General features: G+C 42.3%; 1 protein-coding gene across 6 annotated transcripts in view; it reads right to left on the reverse strand.

The window, feature by feature from the left end:
- Nucleotides 1-7,566: 7,566 nt before the first annotated feature.
- akap7 (A-kinase anchoring protein 7) overlaps nucleotides 7,567-8,006 on the reverse strand; it is a 22,222-nt gene continuing 21,782 nt past the window's right edge. For all 6 annotated transcript variants that reach the window (XR_014532304.1, XM_083534527.1, XM_083534528.1 and 3 more), the window contains one exon: nucleotides 7,567-8,006. This exon is cut by the window's right edge. The gene's annotated coding sequence lies outside the window, so the exon portion shown is untranslated.

An 8,006-nucleotide genomic window follows, 5' to 3' on the forward strand; every position in this document is an offset into this window, starting at 1 on the left:
TTTGTCACTTTTTCTTTTATTTAAAGCTGTAAAGTTTTGTCCACGTTTCCATTTGATCGTTTATTCGCAGTGCATCAGGATCGTTATTGGTCTGGATCGATCCTATCAACTCAATTCCCAATTTGCCGGGTTTTATTCCAATGTGACTCTGAACCCGTTGTCCATCGTGTCCTGCAGATGGTTGGGTTTGGGGTATTTGATTGAATGAAAGGGTTTTATCATTTTATGTTTTTTTTTTTTTTTTTTTGCACCATTTATTGGAGTCCAAGAATATTAGTTCAAATTTCCCAGTCCATTCCCTATAAGTTTATCCCTAATGAGTGTCTGTGGTGAAGCAAAATCTCCAAGAGATGGTATGAGGAAAAACCCTGAGAGGAACCAAACTCAAAAGGAGAACCTGCTCCTCATCGGTTGTAGCAGATTGTTAAAGAATCCAGTCTTAAATTTCTTCAGTTGCTCATGAACGTCATTCATGTGGAACCATCCTGCACAGAGTGGACTCCAATTGAGGAGCATCAATCAGGCAGATCTGAAGAGAAGTGGCAGAAAAATTCCCAGAGACAGTATGAGGAAGGGACCTTGGGAAAAACCATCATTGTTGGTTATCAGTGGTTAAAAAATCCATGGTAGTCTCTTGTATCTTTAGGCTTTTCATCTGAAGCCATCTTAAGCAGCAAGTGGTTTTTCTTTCCAGAACTCCTACTAGGTAATAAGTGCATTTTTGTTGTTTTTGTTTGTAGAAAGTGAGAGAACCTGTGTAGGAACCATTTTGGTGCTCAAGCAACGATTTGTAAATCCATCCACTCGCTTCGTGATGGCCTCCTACAAATCCTTAAACCCGTTCCATAAACCTGGTGAGTCCTGTAGCCCTGAAATCCATTGTTTATTATTAGATTAATGGCCAGAAGGAAAGCACAGCGTTCCCACGTTTTTCCGTGAGGACCAGGATTTTTTTTTTTTCTTTATATTTATTACAATTGAAATCAAAACATTTATTTATAGATATGCATGTGGTTGGTTGGTGAATCCAACAAATAATTAGTTACTCAACAATAACTGATTAATTCACCAAGAATTTTTTTATGGATCCTGAATAAAAAACTAAAATGCTCCATGTAAAATACAGAACTTTATTATGAAAATAAAAAAAGCAGTACAGAATCTTAAAAATGTGCTAAATGAAATTATGTATATATGCTTTTAAATATTATTTATTAACAATATTAATTATCTTAATGATAAATTATAAATACAGCGCTCTCTGAGCAGCGCAGCGATTTGCCACTAGAAGCCGCTATCGCAATGACCTCAAATCGAAACCTGGAAAAACTATCATCAAATACAAATATGATACGAGTTACACATATATATTTGACACGTTTCAATTCAGGGACATTCCAATTGTTGGGGCGTAGGGGGCGTAGTTTTGGGGACCCCTGTAAGTCTGCTGCCAAGATGGAGAGATGGATGTTGCAAACACACAGATGGAAGTCAGGTCTTGGGTCGGAAAAAGCAACGAACCCCCTCTCCGAAAACCCGACCGGTTACAGCTCTACAGGAGGGCACTGTTCATGGACAGAGCGCACTATCATGGGTCGTTTGTGGCTTTTCCAGAGTGACTTGCACTTACCTGTCAATTGAGGATTAGCGGCCTTACTTAAGGGCCCAGCAGTAGCAGCTTAGTGGTGGTGGTCATCTCAAAACTATTTTGTACGCGTCTTGGTACACAGGTTTGATTTTAAAAAACAAAACAACGGGCTTCACCTGCAGTGTGAAATAAAACTAAAGTGTGAGGAACGTGAGGTTTGTTTGACAGGCTGAGAAACTAATACGCCAAAAAAAAGGAAATCTCCAGAATTCACCTGCGTATAGGTTATTATTAGTCTCGCACTCAGGGTGTGTGTGTGTGTGTGTGTGTGTTTGTGTGTGTGTGTGTGTGAGAGAGAGAGAGAGAGGTAGGCGTGTGTGTGATGTGTGCAAGGTTTGTAATGTGTGTGTGTGTGTGTGGAGATTCGTTTCCTAACCCTTATCAGAAAATAACTTCCTGCTTCTTTCTCCCAGCACCTTGTCTGGCCCCCAACTGAAAAAAAACAAAACTGTGTTGCCGTGGTTACGACTGACCGACAGCTCAAGCAAGAGATTTTCTAGTCTTTCTCAGATTTGTGTGTGTGTGTGTGTGGGGGGGGTGTTTTTGTAGCTTGCTGATCACCAAACATTAGGGTTAGGGTTTAGGTTGGGGGGGCGGGGGGGGTTGTGATTGGAGGTGTAGATGCCTGCAGAAAGGAAGGAAAAATATGGAAGGAAACGGGTTAAAAGAGGATGGATGGAAAAACAGAAGTGGATGGGAGAAGGGGAATGGAAGGATTAAAGGGATGGAAATGTGAAAATGGGTGAAAATAAGCAAATGTAGGGATGAAAAGTGGGAAACAAAGTGCAAGAGTGGGTGGAAAGAGGGATATGGGAGAGGGAAGGAAATGGAAGGATTGACAAGATGGGAGGAATAGGAAGACGGGGATGAAAAAGAGGGGAAATGGAAGAGAGAAAGAAATGTTTAAAAGTGGGTAGATTATCAGTTCTTTTCAAACACTGGTGTTTCTTGTTTTTATTTCCTTTTCTGGAGACTGGTTTCGTTTCGAGTTTCTGATTTTGGAATACATTTTTTTCCCCTCTTGTTTAATTTTTTGTTCTTGGTTCAATTTTCATCCACAGACAATTTCATCATTTACATTTTTTCTGGAAGTTGGAGTAATGTATCATCTCTTTACTGGTTTATCTCTCTCTTTCTCCTTCTCCTGCTCCCACATTATCATTTCTATCATGAATGAAATAAAACCCACCTTTTTATATATATATATATATATATATATAAAAATGTTCCCATGGCAACAGGGAGCATCAAAGAGACAGTGTGTGTGAGGTATCTCCTGCCTGGCTGTGCATCCGTGTTACACACACACACTCTTGAAATCGAGTGTATTACTCTTCAAGGCCTCTCCTGCAAACCCCAGGTGAAAGACGTCTGATGCGTAGCGCGAACATCTGCCGTTTTTAGTGCGTTTGTGACACGAGATGAAAGCGAGAGGACGAGCCACCCTGAGACCGGTGTGCTGATTGGTCAGATCTAGGGGCGGAGCTAAATTCTGGATTCTGGTTAGCCAGTAGTTGGATTAGTTTTCTTTAGGAGATGTATGAGATGTTGGCGTTTCCTTAGTAACGGTTTATTCAGGAAGGAGCCTCCAGTGTCTGAGGGTAATCCGTGAGGTTGGTGAGGAAACAAGAATCAGAACGTCAGACAGATGATCCACACATCCATAAACGGATAAAAAACATATGGCGGTGATTTTTCTGTGGAGGAAGAATAATAATACACGAAATCTGATAATTCTACTGATTAGAGACCTGATGATTGTTCTGATTTATACTAGATGATGAACGCAGTGATTGTTCTGGTGGTTGTTCTGATTATTTAGTTGATGATGGACCTATAATTTGATCTTCTGGTTTAGGTGATGATGGACCTAATGATGGACCTGATGATCATACTGATGAATGATCTGATGATGGATTTGATAGGGTGGTGATTATCCCTCTGTGTGAACTCGACCTTCTCTTATTAGCGCTGCGGTGCTCCTGCTCACCTCTGATGATTGGCAGCATATGATAATCAGACATCAAGGGCTCTTCAATGCACTTCTGAATAGTGTGTGTGCACTTGTTCCTTCACCAGTATATTCTCTTTCTCTCCTCCCTCCATCTTTCTATTCTCCATTCTTGCTCTGTTTCTGTCCTGATGGATGATTATTTCTTCATCCCTCCAACTTTATCCCCCTCCCCTCTCTATCACTCTTCTTTCTATCACGTCTTTCTCTTTATCACTCGTTCCTTTGCCAGTGAATACATTTCATTCACAAAAGACCCTGTGCTGTGGTTGTCTGGTTGGAGGTTGTCATGGAGACGGGGTTTCAGGTAGTGCTGGACCAAATGTATTAGTGGGAGGGAACACACACACACACACTCACTCACTCACTCACTCACTCACTCACTCACTCACTCACTCACACACACTCACACACACACACACACACACACACACACACACACACACACACACACACACACACACAATTACTGAGAGTTATTAGGGGATGATATTATGGGATGGCGGCTGAGATGAGAATGATGTGTAGTGAAAACATCATCAGATCCAAACTAGTGAAATATTTCACTTTGCAGTCTGTAGCAGCACTGATGAGGTGTGTGTGTGTGTGTGTGTGTGTGTGTGTGTGTGTGTGTGGTGGGGGGGGTAAATTGTTAGCAGCCTGCTCACACAGCAGGACAAAATGCAAAACACTTGGCTGTCTGCCTCAAAGAGAAAAGATGAAGGTGTGTGTGTGTGTTAGATCACACACACACACACACACACACACACACACACACACACACACACACACACACACACACACACACACACACAGAAATCAGATGAGACAGTGTGTTAGAAACACTACTGCTCAATCATTCACACACACACACACTGCTAACAGGCCCGGAGCGAGCGCTCACCACAGACGTCTGTCCAATGGGTGAATTCTCTCTCTCTCTCTCTCTCTCTCTCTCTCTCTCTCTCTCTCTCTCTCTCTCTCTCTCCATTTCCATCTCTCTATCAAACTCTCTTTTTCATTCCCTCCATCATCCCTTCTCTACACCTCTCTCCCTCTATCCGCTTCACTATCTCCCTCTGTCAAACTCATACTTTCTCTCAATTACCCTCTCTCTATCACTTTTTTCTCTCCCTCCATTCCCTTTTCTCTCTGTCTCTATCTCCATCCATTACTTTAACTTTTCCCCCCTACATCCCTTCTCTCTCTCTAATTCTCTCTATCACCCTCTCTCCCTCCATCCCTTCTCTCTCTAATTTGCTTCCCCCCCTTTATCATGTTCTCTTTGCTTTCTTCTATCATCTCTCTCTCTCTCTCTCTCTCTCTCTCTCTCTCTCTCTCTCTCTCTCTCTGTAGTTCAGACTGCATCGTTTTTTTTTTGTCAGGTTCCATCTACAAAAGGATCAGCAGCAGGATCATTATCTCTGTGAGGACTAGAAAAGATAAACTGAAGCTCTCTGTCTGTCTCTCTCTTTCTATCCCTCCATCTCAGTTGATTCTGGACTGCAGTTTTATTTTTGTCCTAACTGCTGGAATTATGAGCAGTGGTTCATTTCGGCTTCGGTTTCCCCTCTTCCTGTATATCAGACGTTTCCAGACTCTCCATGAACATCACCCCAGGCCTCCTCCCCTCACCTTCACCTGACCCTACTGACTAACACCTTGTAGCTAAATGACCACAAATCCTTACAAAATCTCCCCCAAATTCTAGAGGAACATCTTCCCAGAAGAATGGAGTTGAAATAAAAGAGCAAATGGGGACTAAATGTGGACCAGTATTTTCTTGTGCTCAGGTGGCCACAGTGTAGAAAGTGAATGTTCTTGTTTGTGTTAATCACGGGAACGCGCAGATCGTGAAGAACCGAAGCGAACAGGTTTTCTGGAACATGTGAGCTGGGGGACGGCGTGATCGTGAGACGGCGTCGACTTTCTTTCATTCCTTCTTTCTTTCTCTCTCATATAAACACTGCTGCTTTCAGTTTAACCAGAGTTAGCGTTATCCTTCTGACTTTTTAACGAGCAGCGGCTCTTGGCAGACGTCCACATCAGGGACTCGTGTCGTGTCTGGGAAACGTCTGGATCGCGTAAACGTGAATGTCCACGTCTGTGTGGCGAAATGTGAAATCTCTAGCTGTGTGGATGCAGCGGTGACAGTGGGGGTGTGTTTCTCTCGTCGCTGTAATTAGGAGGTAATGATGGTGTAGGTCTGTCGCTCGCTGCTGTGCTGCCACACGCTGTGAGAATCCGGTTATTCGATTTGCCTCAGGACATTTATAGATACAGCGGTGTGTGTGTGTGTGTGTGTGTGTGTGTGTAAAAGAGAGAAAGAGAGATCTGAGATACAGTGAAAACATGTTACTCTCTCAGCTGTATCCAAGTGCACTTTAGTTCACTACACAGAGTTGCTCCTGTACTTCCTGTTGTCTGTTACCTCTGACTGTTCAAAGCAGTGACAATGGAGGCTCCTTATTTAAATGTGTAGTCTAGACGTAGTGTAGTTTAGATGTTGTGTAGTCTAGACGTAGTGTAATAGAGTCTATCCTTGTTGTATTCAAGTGTAGCAGTGCTGTAGTCGGGTCCAATCGAGTCTAGTCACATCTAGCCGTGCCGTAGTTGGGTATAATTGAGTCTAGCCGTGGCGTAGTGTTGTCTAGTCGAGTCTAGACATGGTGCAGTCTGATCTAATGGAGTCTAGCTGTGGCGTACTGTTGTCTAGTCCTTTAATGATTCTCTCAGAGTGACCAGCTGATGAAGCTTATTATTTAACACTAGAATTTGTTGTATGACTCCATCTCTGGGGATTACACGTGACATGACCTTACGTTTATTAGGAACCGTTCTGGTGTTCCAGTAAATCCAGTCTTCTAAGAACTCATTAACCATGTGAGGCCATAAACCAGATGTGTCCACTTCAGGGTCATGTGTTGCAATCCTGCAGCTCTGGAGTAAAGGTGTGGGCTCAGCCCTAATCCACAGCATGAACCATGACCTTTATCCATGCTGTGATATACAGACGCTGTTCTACTGATACACCATCTCGGTGCCGGGTTCCTCTAATGCAGCAGATAACACGATACAGGCTGCTGCTTTTATTGATTTACTGCCTCAGAGAAGTGTGTGAACATGAGCTGCTCTGCTTCTGCTCTCACGTCACATGATCCAGGGTAAGGACACGACTGTGCTTCTTCCTGTGAGCTGCCATTATGGATTTATGTGTCTGGGTTGAGGAAAGGGGAACTGTTTTATACCTGATGTGTGCCCTTCAAAAGACAAACTACTGGAGTAGTAGTAACAAGAGGACGAACACCTAAATAAACGGAGCTGCACGCCTATCGTAAACGCTCCGACCAACAATACTGTAACAAACGGAGCTGCACGCCTATCGTAAACGCTCCAATTATCAATATTGTAAATAACAAAGCGGCACGCCTACCAAAAACGCTCCGACCAACAATACTGTAACAAACGGAGCTGCACGCCTACCGCAAACGCTCCGATTATCAATACTGTAAATAACAAAGCGGCACGCCTACCGTAAATACTCCGACCAACAATACTGTAATTAACGGAGCTGCACGCCTACCGTAAACGCTCTAACCAACAAAATCGTAACTAATAGAGCGGGACTCCTACTGTAAACGCTCTGACATTGTAAACCAATGGACAACATTGCTGATTGTACCCGAGATGTTTTCGGATTAGATGTGATGATACGGGTAGGTAGATGAGATAAGGAGGCCTGAGGGGCAGTCAGTTTATCCCAAAGGTGTTCAAAAGGGGGCACTGTCATGCAGGTCAAAGCCAATCATGTGACTATAAGACGTGTGGGAACAGTTTGAAAAAGAGCCACATGAGTGGAAAAGTGAGTGACTGTCCTGATGGACAAAATACAAAAGAAAACATGACGTGTTTGGAAAAGATCCAGGAAAAACCCTTTATTAACACTCCTATAAGAGAGGGAGAGAAATAAAAATAAAGCAATAAAGACGATGCGAGAAAAAAAAAAACGATGAAGGGATGCGGAGCGACGAGACTGCGATGTCTCAGTTCGGGGTTGTTTTAAACCAAAATGTTTGGAAATTGAAAACTTTAGTTTTTTAAAGTAATTAAGGATCAGGTGAAAACATGCATTTTATATTATAATAACAAGTAAAAGAAAAGCCAACAAAAAAACACAAATATTAAAAATAAATCAAAACCCCCTTTTTTTTTTTTTTTCTTTTTTTAAGGAAGTGGGAGAAAAAAAAATCTGCACATCAAATCCATCATTTTATACTTTTGTTTGGGTTTTAATTCAAATTAAATGTACACATTAATTCAAGTGAATCAGCTTTTCTTAAAAAAATA

The sequence above is a fragment of the Silurus aristotelis genome (assembly GCF_946808225.1).
Source record: "Silurus aristotelis genome assembly, chromosome: 28".
Taxonomy (NCBI): Eukaryota; Metazoa; Chordata; class Actinopteri; order Siluriformes; family Siluridae; genus Silurus; species Silurus aristotelis.